The 22152-nt window shown below is 32.8% G+C and overlaps 1 protein-coding gene across 1 annotated transcript in view; it reads right to left on the bottom strand.

Moving 5' to 3' along the window:
- RhoGEF64C (Rho guanine nucleotide exchange factor at 64C) overlaps window positions 1–22152 on the bottom strand; it is a 210914-nt gene that overhangs the window by 80513 nt on the left and 108249 nt on the right. Inside the window, 1 exon segment of the mRNA XM_074179082.1 lies at window positions 2075–2121. The gene's annotated coding sequence lies outside the window, so the exon portion shown is untranslated.

The raw sequence follows: 22152 nt of genomic DNA, 5'->3' as shown, positions 1-22152 counted from the left end.
ATCGTCCCCCGTCGTCTTACAGTAGACGCGACACGTAATGACTTACTGCGCTGCGTCAAGTTGATCTTATCTCGATAACTTTCAAACGATTCGTGCAAGTTACTTAGTGCAAAATGCAACGTGTATCTATATTGAATACTTGAAACGACAATTGCATCAATCTTCATAAGAATTTGACAGATATTTCAAAGAGTGCATTTGACAAAAGTATCCATAACCAAAATAGCCCAAACCTTTTGTAAATTAAGGACTATATGTTATTCTGATGTATAAGCTGTATTTATGTGAAGTTTCATCTAAATCCGTTCAGTCGTTTAGGCGTGAAAGAGCAACAAACATACATACATACATTTATTCATCCTCACAAACGTCCACATTTATAATATTGCTATATGGTGTAGATTAGTATAGACTAGCTGTGCTCCCGACTTCGTTAGCTAGAGTTCAGTTTTTGGATTTTCCCAGTCATTCTAACAGATATTTTATTCATGTCTATCTTTGATTTAAACAAAAATAATTCGAAAAACTATATATATATATATATATATATATATATATATATATATATATATATATATATAAAAACTATATATATATATATATATATATATATATATATATATATATATATATATATATATATATATATATATATATATATATATAGTTAACCAAAGTTTCATCCAAATTAGTTAAACCAACAGTATTCTTCGAGTATTTTTCTAACAAACAACGATCTGTCACATATTCATTTTATATATAAAAAACAAACAGTTGAATAATATGCTCAGTTCCAGAACTGATTTGTTAGAGAGTTCTTGTTCACGACTTTCTCAAAGATCGTTTCCTACAAGTGGTCATCTCACAAGTTCTTTACTGGAATATTATGTAAATTGTGTCTTTTGTCTTCAAAAAATATAATTTCAGAAACAGTTTCTCTAAATAACTATAAACATTGGCAGAAAATTATGTCCACTTGTTCATCATACAATAAGTTATAAATTATTAACTTTTCAATTCCTTTGAATTCTCCATTCGTTATTCAGTATTCACCACACTTTTTTATTGTGAACTAAACACCAAAAACAAACAGTCATCGTCAGAATCAATAATGTTAACAAATAGTGCTCAAGTTATAATATTTTGAAATTATGGAATATCAAGTTCCAAATGAATTGATCAAAGTATTTCAGAACCTAATAATAGAAACATCAGAATAACAGATCATAGTTTTAATAACATAAACATAAAAAAACAATATTATGTTTCAACCATCATTTTTTATAGCAAAATTATCATCACGTTGCCATCAATTGCATTTACATTTGCTATGAGTGACTTCATGAAAGTTATAACATGTTACCGAATAGGGGCCAATTTCAAATATCAATTTTTCAAAACAAAAAAAGCTCATTTTCACATATAATTGTAGAAGAAATTATCTAAGTATATCTGCTGCTTGAAAAGACATTCTCAAAGAAACAGGACGTTTGTTTCATAATAGTTTAGAACTGCTTCAGACGCTCTATCGATAATCGCACATATCTCGTGACATCACATCAGCTTTCGAGAAATGCACAATTTTGAAGTCACGTATCTTGATAACGGTGAATGCTACTGATTTGAAATGCCAGCTGTTGTGTTCTGGATGACAGGCACTATCAAAATATATAAAAATGTACGAAATTGAATTTGACTTAATGACTCAACTGATTTTTTATATTCACTGAATTTTCTCTGTTCTTCCAATGTTCTGATGATAATTTTCAATGAAATTAGTCAAAAAAGTATTAAAATTCAGTCGACACTATCAATACTTCACAATCCACACTTATTTTCTATAGTTCCAAATTGAAAAACCTACTGATCGGTATCGGTGTTGAATAATGGGAAATTGCCATGATTTATAATTAACAGAAAGAAGAATCAACTGATTGAAGAAACGATTTTAGAAAAAATACTCATTTATTTTTCAATATTCAGCTATCAGCTATAACAATAATTTGAAACCACGATGTATTTATTTTCTGTTATACCTCATTTCATGAATTCAACAAAAAATAATAATAATTACCCTCAGTTGGTTCAATATCCTGCACCTCCTACATCAGACCTGGTAACCTGAAACAAAAAAATATATATAGAAGTTGAATATTCAATCATAATATCATGTAGGTGAATTGGAAAAGATGAATATTTCAAGATTTCATTTCAAAATATTCATTTTTTGTACGTATGTATCTCTCCTCGATACAGGCTTCATACTTGTTTTAATTTTTTTGTCAGAGTATTGGTACATGGGATGTTTCTTTTCAACCCTGGGCTTGGTTCATGAGATGGATCTGTTACTACTCCACAATCTTTCTTTTGAACGAAGGTTTCATACATGCAGTCGATTCGCGTTGGAATCAATCGAGTTCCAGGCACCCTACTGTTTGGATCGGATCTTTCCTGCACTGATGAGAGGTAGTATTTCAAAACCGGTCAGTAGGTGATCTGCAAGGCGAATTTCTGTGAGGTATCTTGCATAAATGTTTGTCGGATATAATTCAATGTCCAATGTGGTATTAGCCGAAGTAGTAGTAGTTTTCCGTCAGGTATTTACCAGAACCTACTATGTAGGTGAATTGTGAGAGATGAATACTTCGAGATTTCATTTCGTAATATTCATTTACTTATAATAGAAAGAGAAGTATAGAAATCGAAATTTCAATGAACTGAAGTTCTCCAACATGTCGGAGTTTTCAAAAATACAAGCTGGTGACAAAATTGAAATTCGATCTATTTCAAATCCTGGCTACAAGGACAATGAATTGATTAACACTTCTATTGGAATTATGAAATACTATGACAAAAGTGATTTTATCATTTTGTGGTGTCAAGATTGCAATAAAAATTTGAAAACTTCACTAATATGTTCAGATAAATGGAAAATTTTCCGTAACCTCAATTAATTGTCATCACTGTATTACAACACTGGCACTTAAGCCAGTACATTTTGATCCAATTATTCCAACTGAAAATAGGGCACCAGAACACTGTTAATAAATTATTAGTCACGTATCTTCCAGAAAAACCCCAACAAACTTTGTCTTTAACAATTTATCAAATTCCTTCACTGATCAAAAATACACGTTTTCGATAGCGAGTGAAAGAAAAAGATTTAACGGTTCCTACTTGAATAGCGCTGTTTAATTTCCAAGTGTTTCCACCAGCCTACTGAGTTAAATGCGAATGTGAATATTGCAATAGATAACACCCGAATTTGTTCTGCTTGTAACAATTGAAGACACGCACAGAATAATTTTTCTATCGTTTTATTAATGTTCAGGGTTTTTTAATCAACTATTTGTCAAAACTAATAATAATGTTCAAGATATTTAAATGTTCACACCTCCTTCTTTTAAATATGTATGTATATATGTATTTATATTATAAATTTATGCAAATCGTTTTTCAACCTGATCTCACTGTTGCTATCTCCGGAACTGTAAGAGCTACAATATTGGCTGAATTGCACAAAAGTGCAATTCAGCCAACTAGAACTGGAATAATCCCTTTTCTTCCGCCTCCATTTTGAACGATATAAAAAATGGCGGAGGAACTTTCAATACTGTTTTATATTTGTTATAATCTGATATGAACCAATTTTCCACGTTTTGTTCCTTAAATTTATGATACAGTTCATGGATGAGAAGTGATGGTTGAATGAAAAAAAATACTTTATGATTTTATTACATTCAATGAAAAACAATTTTAATTTTTCACATAAATTTAATGGCATTTTCATGTCCGTTATTTTCAATGCCGGAAATTTTATCCTATCGCCCAAAAATAAATGTATTTAGATAACGTCATTATGATAGCGTCCATTATTTTCATGATGAAAATTAGATATTTTTTTACGTATATAAAAAAACATATTTAGCAGGATGATTTGTATCGAATTTTTTTGAAGGCAAAAGCCAATGATCGTTCATTCAGACAATATCTATCAATTATCTTTTGTTCTGTTGTTTCACGAGAAGAAATGAAGCTATGGTGTTATTTGAGACGAAATATCCCAGAAGAATAAACAACAATCCCGAATCTAACGTAGAACACTTCAGAACTTTCATAATGAAGTTTGAGACAAGAATCATAAGTTTCTTGATCTATTCGACCCTTAAGTTTTGTTTTCCTGTTTTTAACAATTCTCTCAGATTTTTCAGTTGAACGAAAATACATTTTTCCCAATGGATAAAAGAGTATAAAAGTATTTTTTCGAATGTGGAGACCAATCTACATCTGCAAACCGTCTTCCTAGCAGATGGGCATGAGTTCAATCATGACTGTGTTTGTTACATTTGGAAAAGTTAGATTTGAAACTCCTACCAGGTACCTAATGATCATATAGAATTGAACAATTTTAATTCCGTTTTTTTTTTCTGGCGATGAAATCGGTAATTGGTTGAATACGGGTAGGCTCATTTTATTACATGTCAAATTGAATAGGTTTATTCCTAGAATGATAAATTATTAGTCATTAAGTAAGTAGTAGAAGTCATCATAATGTAAAATAATAATGTATATCGAAAAACATTTAGTTTCAATTTCCATTGAACACACCCAAAAAAAACATTGTTGCAATTTTGGGAACTGTTGAGTGAAAATCCCACAACAACTGTTACCGAAATACTTATTATCATATTCAACCTGTTAATTTTTTTGAATTTATGTTTGAAACTCTGTCGTTTTCTTATTCCACAAATGGGTCTATTGCAACAGTTTTTCACTTTCTGTATACGTTTAATGTCTATACTATCCAAGGAAGAAGCATATACGATATCACAGTGACTGAAGTGTGAGAGAACAAGAGAATCACAAAATTTTTTCAAGGAGACGTGTGCATTTTGCAACTTCTTGGTTATAAGCTCTTCAAATCTTTATTCTGTGTCAATGGTCAGGCCAAGCCTCTTTCATTCAGATTTGCATAAAAATGACACCTGTACCATTGCAATGAATGAGTTGAATCAGAAGTATAAAGTATATGAAATGCTATATTTTCTCTATTATAGTATCACATCATGTCATTCGCGGGTAAGGTTCTCGTTTGTTTTTACCCGAAGAGCGTGTAATTGCAAAGATGAGGATTGAAAGTTTCGCGCTCTAGAAAGTTCTAGAACAGTGCATAACATTAGAGATTGTTCGTAGGGGAATGCAACATTACAGAACATTTCGAAACATTATGGAAGTTATAGAATGTTTGGAATTAATCTCGAACGTTTGGAAACATCCCGTAAAATCTCAGATCGCTGTGAACGATCAATAAAGTTATATCTTGTAGAAGTTATCTACCCCCAACCGTTGAAAGCGTTCCTGTGTATGAATGAAATAAGAACTTTCGAAGATATAAGTGCTACCATTTACGCTTTCTATAATTCAAAGAGCAATCCAGAATATTTGGGAGTATTCGAAAACATATAGTCTAAGAGCCAGTGAGCGGCTACCTGCATGTATTTGACCAGACTTAGGTTTTTGTACATTGAGGCCCCTATACCTACCACAATGTTGAACGCGAGGTAATGTTCAGTCATTATCATTTTCCGTTCACAATAATAATATATTTCAAAATATCAAAACGGCAAACGTCGTCAAATGCATTTAAAATTACTAAAAAATTGATACCTGTCCTACCTGCGCACTCACCGCATCCACCACTTTGGGCTTAGTGGGTCCCATATCATATCAATAACCTCATATTGATAAGTATTCTACGATGTTTTCGAAAGTGATTGAAAAAATCATAGACATTTCAATTAGACAGCATCTTGTTGATAATGATATCTCAACTCCAGTAACATTTATTACTACACCAAAGTTTCCAAACAGTGCATCACAAAATATAGATCACGCAAGCCCAACAAAAATACGAGAGTAGAAGTATACAGCAAAACTCGCTATCCATTTAATGATTTATGTGTAAATAAAATCAACATATAGTATCATCAAGTAATAATAATGTCCAAATTTTGATATACTTTTCCACAATGAGAAAGAGAATGTCTTTCAAAATGTCTAATCAGAATCACCTTGGGCGACCCTGGGAAGCTGGCGCCGAAGAAATAGCTGGCGATGACCAGGAAAAATCTACGCCTAATAGTAGGATTTCTTACTGGCCACTGTCAAATGAGGAAAAACCTCCATAATATGGGGCTAGTGAACACACCTCTATGCAGGATGTGTGAACAGGAAGATGAGACTGTCATGCATGTCCTGTGCGAGTGCCCGGAGTTATCCTCAATAAGAGAGTGTGTGTTCGGCGAGTCTTGGCCTACACCTGCCGATATAAAGGAGATGTCTCCCAGTGGAAACATCTCCTTTATATCTCCATCCTTCTTGGAAAGGACAGGATGGACGATGACCTAGGAGGACAACTCCTCGGGAGGATGTACAATGGTTCACATGTGGCCTAAGTGCTGTGTGCTTACACTCACCCTCCCTACTCTACAGATACAGATAGATGTCTAATTTTTGTTTTGTGTTGTCTTTAGATAGCACTTTCCTATTTTAATGAACTTTATAGTTATGTGTGAACATACTTATATTTGAGTAAATTTCATGAAAGGTCGTTATTATTAGATGAACTGTTTTGAAATGTTTCACAATGACCTGGGAAATCCAGAATGTTTCCGAATTCTTCAAACTATTCCCGAAAATCCCACCTCATTTGAGAATGTTCTAAAATTTTATGGAATATTCCTGAAAGTTCCAGTCTATTTTCGAATATTCCACAATATTCAAATATGTTTTGGAATGCTATAGTATGTTAACGAATACTCCCAAATATTCTGGATTGCTCTTCAAATTATAGAAAGCGTAAATCGTAGCCCTTATATCTTCGAAAGCTCATATTTCATGTAAACACAGGAACGGTGTTAACGATTGGGGGTAAAGAACTTCTACAAGATATAACTTTATTGATCGTTCACAGTGATCTGAGATTTTACGGGATGTTCCAGATTCATTCCGAACATTCTATAACTTCCAGAATGTTTCGAAATGTTCTGTAATAATGTGGAATACTCTCGACGAACAATTTCGAATGTTATGCACTGTTCTAGAACTTTCTAGAGCGCGAAACCTTCAATCCTCATATTTGCAATTACAGGCTCTTCGGGTAAAAACAAACGAGAACCCTTCCCGTGAATGAGATGATGTGATACTATAATAGAGAAAATATAGGCACATATTTTCTGCTTCTTGTTCGGAACAAGGAGGACGAATGATTGCTTTACAAAACACTGTACAAAATTTATAAAATCGTTTGGTAACTTTTTCAGAGTTATAATTTATGTGTGCAACTACCTCCATCACACATGAATATATTAAGGTCATTGAAATCAACTTAGCATTATTCAGACCGACAAACAAAACAATGTTGATGTATCTTCGGTATGTCACGCATCCATCATTTGAATTTTTGAAGATGATCTATTGTTCTATTTCAACAAACTGCGTCACTAGACTTTTAATTAGGGAATACTAGGTTAAGTGGAAGTTTATGTAACAACGGGGCCATATTGAACATATTGCTGTACGTTTTAAACTCAAGATGAAAATGAAATTTGATTTATGGGGTTAATTCTTAGATGAAAAATGAATAACAATATATATATATATATATATATATATATATATATATATATATATATATATATATATATATATATATATACAAATATGAAAGTTATTGAGTGTCTTGATATAGAAACAGAAGTTAATATCGGACATAGCACTCATAACTTTCATATTTGTATAATTGTATATATATATATATATATACATATATATATATATATATATATATATATATATATATATATATATATATATATATATATATATATATATATATATATATAATAAATAAACAGATAAGTACTTTTTGACCATTCCCATATTGATTTCAATTTAAGAGCCACCGGTAGACAGCTGTTTCAGCCTATTGGGCATCGTCAGTACCAGGCAGGCGGTCCTCGATTGAAGACAAAATGGGAAAAACCAAGAAAGTACTTGATAGAAATAGCTGCGCAAACGCAAGCGAAACATACGTGGAACCAATTATTGGTGTGACACCCAAGTCAACTTGCCAAGTTTTTATGTCAGTGTTGGTGGTTTGACCAATCAACCGACAACTAAGGTAGCAGAAATTTGGAAAGCTAACCTGAAATGCCATCGGAAAACGAATCCACATGTTTCTAGAAATTATATGAAATCTAGAAAGGTTAATGCAGTCAAGCTGCTGGAAAATAATTCCATGAAAATCAAAAAACAAACAGATGAGTACTTTTTGATCATTCCCATATTGATTTCAATTTAAGAGCCACCGGTAGACAGCTATTTCAGCTGTTTCAGCGAAACAAGCAAAAAGAAATACAAACCGGAAAAACATACAATCACCTTGACGGAACATCAAAAACACGTACTTCATCTATAACGACCAACGATACAGACAAATTGAGGGGAAACCAATGGGCTCACCACTATCACCCATTGTCGCCAATCTCTTTGTGGAAGAAGTCGAAACCAAAGCAATAGCAACGTCACACTTGAAACCTAAACTCTGGCTGAGATATGTCGATGACATTTTCGTGATTTGGTCACATGGACACCAGGAACGTTGATGGTTTTTTAATCACTTGAATGAAATCTATCCACGGATCAAATTAACGAAAGAAGTTGAAGAGGGTAACTAGCTCGCAAACTTCTCCTCTCGAACAATTAGAGAGACTATCGAAGTTGAAAAACGACCTGTGTGACTGGGCTCCTACCGTTAGTACAAGGAACGTTGGAATATATGGAGGACAACGTTCAGGTGGATGCCGTGTACACAGATTTTTATAAGGCTTTTGACAAGGTCCACCACAGTACCTTGCTCATCAAGTTGGAGAATTTCGGTGTGCATGGCAGTCTGCTGAGGTGGATTTCATCCTACCTACGTAATAGGTATCAGATTGTGAAACTTTATGATAATATATCTGAAATTTCTCGAGTAACTTCCGGTGTCCCACAGGGATCACCTAGTCATTATCTGTTACACTCCGATGATTTGAAAATTAATTTTCCGATAAAGCAGAAATTACAACAATTACTTCTCCAACAAGACATCAATCATCTGCTTATTGTTATTCCAATAAGTTACATCTGAATCGTAATAAATGCTCTTCTATAACATTTTCTCGAAAAAAGCAGAATCTTGATTACATTTACGAGATAGACGGTTAACCTCTGAAAAAAGTTCAACAAATAAGGGATCTAGGCGTTATTCTTGATCAAAAGTTTGAAAACCATATAGACTATGTAGTTAAAGAAGCACTGAGAAATCTTGACTTCTTAGTCAGAAACTGTAAAGATTTTTAAAACCCCGAAACCTGTATACCCTTATATAATTCCATTGTTCGAAGCCACAATGAGTATGCAACAATAGTGAAGAATCATTTTTATCAAAAATATATAAATAGAATAGAACAGGTTCAAAAGAGGTTCAGAGGCTTCCTAAACTTCAAATTCATATTAAATCGAAGTTTTCCTCCATATACTTCTAGCCTGAAAATATATAAAATTGACTAACTAGAAACCAGACGGAAAATTACCGATGTCATTTTTCTTAATGAATTGTTGAACAATAAAATCGATTCAGAATATTGTTTGGCAAAGATAGCATTCAAGGAAAATGTTTATTCCATGCGCAATGGTGATTTATTCAAGTTGTCCCCAGCAAGTAGTAACTATTTCTTAAACGCTCCAATATCACGTATGCAACAAATATACAATTCCACTTTTCCTCTCTTGACCTATTTCACTTGCCCCTTTCAAAAGTAACATTTTTTTGTGGAAATATACTATGCACTAGGTAGGGTAACTTTATTTTTATTTCTATTTGTAAATAATTATCTTCAGTTTAATCTAGCTCAACTCTTTGAATGTAATGATGAATCTTGTAATTTCTGTACTACTCTATAATTGGAACTTTTGTTCTGTGGAGTTGCCAAAGCTGTAAATAAATAAATAAATAAATAAACATGGAGATCCGTTTTATCGCTGCACAAAAGCAAAAAGACCGCTCAACCCCAGAAGCAAAAATCAGCACATGACAATAAAGGTAGAATAACAGAGGCAGGAGAGGCAGCTCAGGTAATAGGACAAACCAGGTAGTCGAGCAAACACAGGTAGTGGCAGCAACCCAGATAGATGGGAACTGCGTTAAATAAATGCAAACCCACAGCCCACAAGCTTAAAAATTCTTAAATTGAAATCAAATTGAGAATGATCAGAATAGTACTCATCTTCATTTTTTTATTTTCATGGAATTATTTTCCAGCAGCTGCATTGAACTTTCTTGATTTTATTTCTTCAATAAATTCTGAAGTGATTCTGTGTACATGAAGTTGTTCGTAGGTATATTTCCACATTTATCTATATATTCATAAAAAGGCACAAAAACTGCAACAATTGGCTTCAAGAGCTCGTTTCTTTTGGCGAAGATGATTTTCGTCTCAGTTCTCATAGCTTATTTCATGAATTCCATACTTTCCACTTTCTAGAATGTTTTCTTTCGGATTGCTAACCAAGTTTGAACTAAGCCCACTTCGTGGTTTCCCTCAATTATTATCTTCGAATGTCCGTAGACATTGGCAATGTGGAGGCAAGTGAAAGTATATAACACAGGAAATTATATAAATGAAATAATTCATGATCTAGTTTCCAATATTTATATATTTAAGTTAGTCACACGAACACTACACCTAATTATTTTCAATACTTTTATGTGAATTCGTTGAAAAATATCTAATGATTTAGCATCTAACGTTAAAAATGTCTGATATTTGTTACAGCAGTGAATTCAGATATGTAGCTCACTGTTTTTCATCACGGAACTGTGTTAGAACAACTGGACTAGAGGTAGAATAAAAAATGATGTCAGCTCTAGGAAGAGTAAAAACCAAACGTTCAATTCTAGGTCAGCTGTGAATCAGTACGACACTATAAGGAAGATATGTGTCCCTGATCATGAACTTACTGTTATGTAAACATTACTGTAGTACACACGCATTTCATTGTGACTGTCTACCTTATTCTTATTCTGCACACTGCTGCCGTGTAGGTACAATGAATACGTGATTCCTCTTTTAATGAACTGAGCGGATAAATTTATTTCGGAAACTCCATGAGATTTATGAATCACATATGAAGGTCTATTCGTATTAAGTTGAGATAAACATTCTCAGCAGATCAATTATAGCCGAAATTTACTAACTCGGTTTGGATAACAATAAATGGTAAACGTTCATGGAGAGTGAAAGAATATCAGTGGAAATATTTGCAGTGATTCAACGTAAAGTCACTTGGGGCATCATGATCAGAGGGGGATTTTTTCACCTTAAATAAATATTATTAGATCACAAAGATATTTCATCCAAATTTTCCAGTGGAAGAAAAAATTTCTGAAAGGATAGTTTGTGTAATTTTAAAAAAATTCACATATCTATCAGAAGTTTTCCACGTTTTTCGTTCAATGATGCAAAAGTAGAAAGCTGAAAAACGTTTTTCACACAAAACTAATCTCTTTTAACTTGTTTTTGTCATAGATGTGGTCAGACTGAATTCTCAAATAAAAATAATCGTACTGAAAACGGTTGCTAATTGTTCAGTGACAAAATAGGGAAAAATGAAAAATTAAATTTTCAAATATCTGGAAAAAAATTTCACGAGACTATTTGAAGAAGTACTCATTCAGAAATAACAATAAATAATGAGTCGGAGTTTACACCGAAACTGAGTTAGGAGACGACAATCTGACTGAGAGAGGTTTTTTATGAAAGCCAATTCTGGGATGTTCAAATCTTTCCATGCGTATATGCAATTTAATTTAAAAAAATATTGTTTTTATAGGCGATAGTCGATTTGCCTAATCCTTAAAAAGCAGAACATGAAAATGTAGATATGTTTAATGTATTATATTGAATAATCCTTCAAATAACTATTTACTTGATGAAAATCCGAACAGAATTCATTATAGAATTAGCTTCCATTTAGGATACATTGAAAAACACTTCTTAAATATGTAAATAACTTTTTTAAGTTAACACCAGATGAGGGATACAATTTTTTCAATATAATAACTGTTTATCATAAAAAATTTCAAAATCCACTACAATATTTTCTTCCTAAATGATTTTTTGTAACGCAGTTATCGATTTTGAAGATTTGTTAAGCCACCAACGTAAACATAAAACCTTGGCAAGCAAACTTGGGTGTCACACTGATAGATGGTTCTACTTATGTATCACTTGAGTTCATTCAGTGATTTTTATAATTACGTGTTTTGGTTTTTCAGTTTCTCTTCAATCGTGGATCGTCTAACCAGTACTGACGCTGCCCAATAAGCTGAAGTAGCTGTCTACCGGTGGCTTTTGAATTGAATTCAAATTGTGAATGATCAGAATAGCACTCGACTATTCATCTTTTCATGGAATTATTTTCCAGCAGTTCAACTGTATCAACCTTCCTTGATTGTATATAATATATAGTCATATACTTAGACTTTCTACTTTTCCATCATTGAACATAGTAACGACCGTATGTATATACAGAAGAGTGGTTTTTGGGGGATTCGGTCTGTATACTTTTGGGTATACTTTTGGGTATACTCAACTACCTGGACATAACCATAGGATATAACCACAACAAAACACAATTTCAAATGGCAATATACAGGAAACCTACACAAACAAGCTATACCATACCCGCAAGTTCAAACCATCCACCATCACACAAAATGGCTGTCTATAACGCATTCATATGTAGAATGTTAAGCCCAGCAATGAAGCCCGAAACAAAGAACGGAAAGTCATATACCAAATAGCGAACGAGAACGGATACACCCAAAAGACAATAGATAAACTAGAAACAGAATCAAACAAAAAATACAGAACAAGGATCAAGCCACCCCAACAGACAAAACAACACAACGATGGACAGCATTTACGTACATAGGACACCAAACCAAAAAAGTAACAAACGTCTTCAAACCACTGAACATCAACATCACATTCAAGCCAAACACGAAGATAACACAAAAAATAAACAATCATGAAAAAGAAGAAGACAAAGACCAAAACGGGATATACAGTATACAATGCTCGGACTGCAACAAATTCTATATCGGCCAAACCAAGAAAACACTGATCCAAAGGTACAATGACCACAAAAAGGCAGACATAAATCCAATAGTATATAAATCAAACCTCGCAACACACGCCATACAAAACAAACATAATTTCCCCCCACCAGAGAACATAAAACTCATAAAACAAGTCAACAAGGGAAACCGCATGGACATTTGGGAAAACTTGAACATCCATAAATTTAACAGTCATTAATCACTTATCGAGGAACGAGTACAAATCATTACACAACAAGACCTCACATTCAATATATCAAACAAAACCATACACATTCCTAGAGAAGATCTAACACAAAGAATAGTACCTGATGCAGTACAAATACAGGGAAATTTACCTAATGTACCTGAAATACCTGAGTTGAGACGTTCGGACCGTATAAAGAGGCAGACGACAGGATGACAAGTTCAGTTTGAGGAGTGCCTAGAAGATGACAGTACGACCAGCTGTCGAAAGCGTTCGCAGATAATTAATAGAAGATATAAAGCTTCAAATCCTTTTTGTGAAATTCAATATTAAAATACTGAAAATAAAGAAAAATTAGTTGCATCATTCAAATATAAAAATCTAGAAAGGTTAATGCAGTCAAGCTGCTGGAAAATAATTCCATGAAAATCAAAAAATAAATAGATAAGTACTCTTTGATCATTCCCATATTGATTTCAATTTAAGAGCCACCGGTATACAGCTGTTTCAGCCTATTGGGCATCGTCAGTGCCGGGCAGACGGTCCTTGATTGAAGACAAAATGAGAAAAAAACCAAGAAAGTACTTGATAAAAATAGCTGCGTAAACGCAAGCGAAACATAAGTGGAACCACCTGTTGATGTGACACCCAATAGGCTGAAACAGCTGTATACCGGTGGCTCTTAAATTGAAATCAATATGGGAATGATCAAAGAGTACTTATCTATGTATTTTTTTATATATATATATATATATATCTATATATATATATATATATATATATATATATATATATATATATATATATATATATATATATATATATATATATATATATATATATATATATATATATATATATATATATATATATATATATATATATTTCTTGAGTGTCTTGTCCACGAATTTTTCCCTTTTGATGTATATCCTACACACTCGATAATAATCTATATCTATATCTATATCTATATATATATATATATATATATATATATATATATATATATATATAGTGCCAAGCATGGCCAGTGAAATAATTTAAAAAATTTTAAATGTTCAAATAAGCTCGACCATATAACAGAGTATTCTGTAAACAACAGCCCAGTCATTTTGACTGCATCCCCAATGTATATATATATATATATATATATATATATATATATATATATATATATATATATATATATATATATATATATATATCAGTCTTCGTAAGTTGACTCATTACATTAAACAATTCCAAAAAGCGGCCTACCTGGGAATGAGTAACGGATCTCGCGACTATTAATAAATATGAGAGCGGTTCAGCGTCTTAATACCAGACATGCGTTGGAGGACCACTCCTCATCATTCGTTGCGCTTATTTGCATACCAACTTGCCCTAGTGATATTACGTAACTGTAGTTAATATCAGATTCTCTCCTTTTTCTCGAAACGTCAAAGGTATTTTTCTTCACGATTGTATTTGGAAAGGAACAATTAATAGTTAATTCATCAAAAGATGAACCAGTTTCACTTCTGAACTCAAGACACTGATCATCTGCATAAGTGTTCAGAAGTCGATCAGATCGTCTCGGGATGGGAGCATCAGTAACGGAAGCAGTTCTGGCTATCTGCGTGACGTACGGGCCCAGTATATAGTACAGAAGGTAACTTCCTGAGTGTATTTAATATAAACCACACTGGACGTATAACACGTTTTCTTAGCTTATATACTATAGTTAGTATGGTGCAATCAAGTGCAAGAATGGAAAACAACACCTGCAGGGGACAACACTAATACACGAAGTCATAAACAGAATCCAGCCGCTGAATTCATCTGACAATTATAAAAATTGTCGAACCTTTTGGAAATATTGGAAAAAATAAAATCACTTTACAGTTAAAACGAGAATATATAATTTTACGGTTGCTTCTTATGCCGAAAGAATACAGATTCGAAATCACCGGAACCAAAGAAAAACAGACACGAATTTGAGTACCCAACTACAGACAGAAACTTGATCAAACTGAATCTTCAAAATCAACATAGCCTTTGGTCGTGATGATGAAGTACCTGACATCATACTTGAATAATGCGTCAACAAATTTGCAACGGTGTTTTGTAGACTCATAAATTTGTCATACAAAAAATGAAATTTACTGTGATATATTGAGAAAATGTTATTCAATCTGTATTAGTTCAGTGGAAACATTTGTCTATCATAGTAGTATCTTTCACCTAAATGTTGTGTAAACAATGTGTGATTGACTGGGTAGATGTCAATCAGACTATTTCGATTTGTATTGCTTTCATACTTTTAATAAAGTTGCCATAGCGGGCTTTCTGGTTACTATATTCGAAATTTCGAAATTAGAAATTTGAACAAGTATGGCAATAATTGGAGCAATTCAGTCGTTTGATCCAAAAAGTGACAATTGGTTGTAGTACCAAGAACAACTGAAGCAGTTTTTACTTTGAATAGCATTTCATTCAATGAAAAATATCCTAAGAATGATAGCAGAGTATCAGCACTTCTGAGTGTAATTGGAGCAGATACATATACGGTATTTCGAGATCTATGCACACCTATAAGTAATCTACCAAAGGAAAAGTTTTATGAACAATTGTGTACCTTACTGAATACTCATTTTTCTCTAATAACCTGTGTATACCGTGAAAAAATTGAGTTTTACGAAGCAGGACAAAAAAAAATTAATCAGTTAGCAGGTGGTACGCAAAAATTCATAATTTGGCTACAAATTGTTTGTTTGCACAGCAGTTAGAAAAATGTTGAAGGACAAATTTGTATGTATGATGCAGGAGGGCAGAATAAGAGATCGTTCAAGTGAAGAGAAGCTTGATGTCCAATTAGATAAATTATTGGAGATATCTCTCACCAAAGAAATATCGAATCTAGCTAAAAACAAACATGATGTGAACGTGTTGAAAATTGGAATGATAAGCAAAGAAATAGAAGAAATATATGAGAGGCTTTGAATAGTAAGCATGAAAATTCAAAAAAATAACCTAGGAAATGGAAATATAAGTGTTGTGGCCATTTTCATACAGGCCAGCAGAAATGTAAAAATGAAAATTATGTTTTCAATCTCTATAAAAACGTTGGACATCTTCAGGAATTTTGTTCTATGAATAAAAGTACACATCAAAATGTAATTGAAGTAGCACATGATGCAGTTAAAATTGAGTCGATTCGGGTTCAGGTTTATCTATAATTTCTGATTCAGTTCATCATAGCTATTCATCAGATTGTAAATTAAAAGATTCTAGCATAATTTTACGAAGTTTCTAGAATAAAACCTATAAGATATATTGATGTTGATATAAAATCCAATGAAAAATTATGTAGTTAATGTTATATTACATGTTGTCGAAAAAGATAAAGCTAATTATTCAAAATATACTGGGTAGAGATTTTTTGCAAAAATTCACATTTCGTTTGACTGCAGATATTTTGAATACTGAGACAAATTTGCTGAAATTTTTTATGGCAAATTAGGTTGCTATAAATTCAAAACATTTTATTTGCAGCTGAAAGAAAATGTTCAACCAGTGCATTAGAAATCTTGATCTATTTCTTTAGCGTTCAAAGGAAAAGTCGATGGTGAACTAGATAAAATGGAAAAAGCTGGTATAATTTCACAAGTTGATACTAGTGAATGGGGCACACCACCAGTATCTGATTTGAAGGAAGTTGGAAGTTCAAAATTGGTAGGTGATTTTGATGTTTTGATGGAGGTTAATTATCCAATTCCTAAAATTGATGAAAATCTTTCTCAAGTTAAATGGTGGGGAAACTTCAAACATTGACTTGAGTAATGCTTACAATTAAATGAAGAATCTGGTATGATTTTATTTATTGTTGAACAGATAAAGGTTTATTCAGATGAAATAGGATACCGTATGGTATCAAAGTATCACCCGTCATTTTCCAAAAAACTTTGGAGCAATATTCGAAAGATTCGAAGGGTGTCGCAAATTTGTTAAATGATATCATTATCATAGGAAAAAATAGAGTAAAACATGAATATAACATATTACTTTCTGTGGGCTAAGGGAAGTAGGTTTTAAAATAAAACTGTCGAAATGTGTGTTGCCAAGGAAGTCACTTACCTGGGACATACTATTACTAGAGAAGGATTGAAAAAAAATCTCAATAGAGTTAAAGCAATTTTGGAAGCTTCCGAACCTTGTGATGTGACTCAATTAAAAACTTTTGCTGAGTTGGTTAATTATTATTCAAAATTTTCAATGATAAATGTACCGATATAATATAATCTCTTACATAAAACCAGAGTCAGATTCCAACATCGTAGTTAATGTGGTCGAAACGACAGAAACAACAACTCGAGCACCAACTCGGGCACTACAACCGTTACTGCATTGCCTTTAATAATGCCTACCGTAGTAGTAGACGAAACGTCGGGCATAAAAACCTGAATATCATAGCCAAAAATCCAGCAAAATAGCTTTCGCACAAATAAACTTCAAATTGAATCGAAGTCATCACTTTATTACATTATACAATTTATATGATGCAAAAACTCGAGACATTCATTTTTTATTTCTCAGTTATTGCCGGACATGTTGTTCAGTCTAAAGATTTCATTTCATGCATCATTTTTTCATGGTCTATCCCTACAAAATTTTTTCAAGCTCTATCCATCGTCAGTAATATTTGCCCCTGAAAACTCACATTAGATATTCATGTCATGGGGATGCGTTTCAGACAAATCTTTTTATTTGTTACCAAAATCATGGGAGGGCATACAAAAACTAGTCTGCCATCTTGGGCGGTCGGATTTAAAGTGAAGGTATTATTTTTTTATATTCTTTTGTAACTTTTTGTATTCTTGTTATACCTTCTTTGTATAAATGATTTAAAATTTTTCATGAAGTTGAAAATCTTAAAGATTGCCAAAACATCCAAAGAAAAGTCGAAATTATATTTGAATGGTTCCGCAGCAATAATTTGAAAATCAATTTCAAAAAATGCTGTGAATTAACTTTCACAAGAAAATGTAATTCGTTGATATTTGACTAGGAAATAGATCCAACCTCACTAAGCAGGTGCCAAAACATAAAAGAAATCAGGCTCACATTCGACCTGAAACTTATATTTGATGATCATGTTGGATTGTAATGAAGTCACTTTTCATGAAATATATCCGGTAAAAATTTGAATATGGTATACCTTCGCGGTATATATGCGACTAACTCAGTTTCTATTGAAATAATTCAGCGAAAATTACTCAAATTCATTCCTGTTGAACTGTTTGGTAAACATCCTGCGTGACCATTTTATATATGATATGTATGTACATATATGTCTTATGAAAAATTCGTAATACAACACCTACCCGGTGAAGAATACATATCGAAAAGGATACAAATGGGATAAACTGTTTATAAAGACTCTAATAACAGAAAATCTCAAAAAACATTTGATTTGACAATTCTTATTTCAAAATCGGACAAATCATTTCATTTATTTTTCATTAATCAAAACAAAAAACATCCAATACTGGGTGCCCTAAACTCCGAAAGTTCATGAAGTTTCAGCGATTTTCATGACACTCTCACCTTTTGAGTCACAATGAAACAAGACTCAAAACTCGAATTCGAAAATATCAATAGGTCAGTTTTTTGGGTGGAGAAACTATTCTACCAGATTTTGTTGGCGTTTCTGTAGGTTCAACTTTCCTCTGAACTCTCTTTTCTCTTTCCCCTTCTTTTCTGTTACTTCTGAATTTAAGTTTCAAAAGATTATTTTCTTGAATATTGAACTCCAAAGGATACAATCATTGAATTGGTCGCATCAAATGTCCATTCAAATTGTTCAATCTTACTAATCTAATCTTGCCATCCTTCTCTACTAATATCTCTTCAATAATACCCTAAGGCCAATCGAGTCTCTTTAAATCTTTTTTTTTTCGATGAGAACTAAATTCCCTACTTTCACTTCTTGAATTTGTTTTCTATTAATAATCAAGATTTCTCTCAACTTCTGCAAATATTTCCAGTGTCTTCTTGTAGAATCAACATTTATGGTGTGTTAATGGCACCTGATCAACATTATTCTCTGGCAGGCAAGTCAAAAGTATTGCGTTTATCACAGCTTGACACTCACATACAACTGAAAAAAGTTCTTCATAAGTGAAACTTGCCTTTCCCAATTGTTTTCTTAATGACTCCTTCACAATTCTAATGAGGCGTTTTCACCAACCACCACACCATGCTGCCGCCAGTGGATTGAATTTCCATTTAATTATTTGTACGGCACTTATTTCTGATATCTTATTCCAATCCAATTTTTCCATACTTATGATGTACTGTTTGGAACCTTTGGTGTAGTAATGAATATTACTGGAGTTTTTTTTATCTTCCTTCTGAGTTTTATCTTCCTCTTGAAGATGATCACTTGGTGATCGAAACACGTGTCGAGGTGTAAAAAAAAATAATAAAAAAAACGATTTGGTGTTGGAAAAAAAACTTCAGTAATATTCCAATTTTTCCAAATAACTTTTAGTTATTTTAGTGCCTACAAAATTTTTGCCATAACAGTATAAATGGTAGATGGTCGCCCCCTTCATGCTATAAATCGTCTCAGAGAGAGTATGAAAATTTCAGTTGACAATGATGTAACGATCTCTAAATGTACTGCTCTATAGACTGCGCATGTGAAAAGACAAATCCAAACGTTCGCTATAGATCGCAAGAAAAAACCACCAGTTAAATATATTCCAACAACTTCAAAAATAGCAGCATCTTTCACTCGGTCAATAGGTAGTGCTGTACTCTCAATATTCAAAGAATGTACATTAAATCTCCTACACGTCATACGTTTATCAATACTTTTTCCCAACTCTTCTTCCGTTGAATCCAAAAATATTCTCTGATTTTACAAAGTACAACTAGTACTCCAGCAGGGAGCTCTGTTGGTGGAAATGAAGAGCCCAGTCTTAGTCCATTTTGAATAATAAAGGTGGGAGTGTATTGAAGATTTTCAATATATTCCTTGCCATAACACTAGATGTGAAATGATATTTTACTTAGATTCTGCAAGAACAAACATTGCAATCAAATCACCTCTCACGATTTGATGTAAAGAATTTAATACAATTTGACATTCCTGTAATATCAATTATTTTCCATGCATTTTCTATAATTTGGTTCTGTATCTGTGGGAAATGAATTATCATTATTACTGTTAGCAAACCCTCTTATATGATGCCCATATCATAGGGTTACATAAAAATCAACAAGTCTCCCATTTTGGGCGATCCGCCATATTGGATACAGAATGACATCAGTTAGCTATTCATGTTTTGTTTTCCTTCCTATACTTGTATGCGTTTCAATCAGGAAAATTTGATCCGGAAACACATGCATACCAATATTCCAAATTAAATTCAACTAACATAACCTGTTTGAAACCGTTCGAGTCCAACGTAGACATTAAATTTTTTTGCACTGCTTGGCATTTCGTTACAAAATAGCGGCGGCTTTTTGACATCTCCCCTGAATTTACTTATAGGATGTCATGTCAGTGTTATTTTTAGGAGAATTATTGGAATTGGTCTGCATGTGATACTCACCAATAGCACATAGCAGGTGTCTTCATTCAACAAACCACTTCTTTCATACACGGTTCTGTAGAGGTACAGTTCAAATATGACAAATGCATGAATCTAACATCCGAAAAAACTTGATGTTTTATTTTTTGATTACAATATTTTCCCAACCCAATTAAATCTACCTTGACAAAATAATAATAGGTAAGTCACAGAGTATGGAATACGTATATCCTTGCCAGGAATGTAGTTAAGTATACTTTTTATAAGAAGTGGCTATCTGCGAGTTCCTTCAACCCGAACGCTTGCTGCAATATATCGCGAGTTCAAGCAGTTATCAAACCTACTTTGATACCTCCTAGTTAGATAGATATCTTCGGATTCCTTCAGATGTAATTGTCCAGTTTATTTTCAGAATAAGGACACTTGGTTTCATACACTTCATATTCATTAGGATAGTAAATGCGAGAAGAAATTAAACTCAGTGATCTTTTTCATTAAATAAGTGATGTTTGTAATAGAGCTCATTCAATTTATTGATATTTTTACATTTCACAAACAACACCTCAAGTGAATGGAACTGCGATGGAAATAACAGATTTACAGGTATGCCAGTCATCAAGTTTATTTCGAATCCTTTTGACATTTATATCTTTCCAGAAACTTAATGGAATTCATTAAATATCAATCGAACTATTTGCCGACGTCAGTTCTACATACCTAGTTATTTGATGTCTCACTACTAATACTCGCGTAACCTCGCGCATTCTAAAGACGGTAGTAGTAGGAGTGTCAAGTCTTTTTGTTATTCAGACCATTGTACTTATTTTATAACACTTTACAATCGAAGTGTCACGTTAAAACCATCTGCAAACTGTAACACATGCTGTTCTGGCCTCGCATGTATCACATTCAATACCCATTTAAGAACTAGTTTTCTGCATTGTTCGAAGAGGGGAAGTAGCTTTGATTATTTTAGGAGATAGTAGGTACACATAATCGGTTTACAAAGAAATGTGAACTGTCACATGTACTTTCAAGATAGTCAAGATTTATTGTTGATATTGTTAACTGGTAATAGGTCAAAAATTATATGATGACTTATCCAAAGTGAGAAACGTAATATTAGGTACACCTCTGAATATATTATACTGAGTAATTTA

The sequence above is a fragment of the Leptinotarsa decemlineata genome, unplaced genomic scaffold (genome assembly GCF_025532065.1).
Source record: "Leptinotarsa decemlineata unplaced genomic scaffold, Ldec_3_MD MMD2_tig00004307_RagTag_RagTag, whole genome shotgun sequence".
NCBI classification, from domain to species: domain Eukaryota; kingdom Metazoa; phylum Arthropoda; class Insecta; order Coleoptera; family Chrysomelidae; genus Leptinotarsa; species Leptinotarsa decemlineata.
The sequence above is the reverse complement of the archived record's forward strand: the minus strand, read 5'-3'. Positions and strand labels throughout refer to the sequence as shown.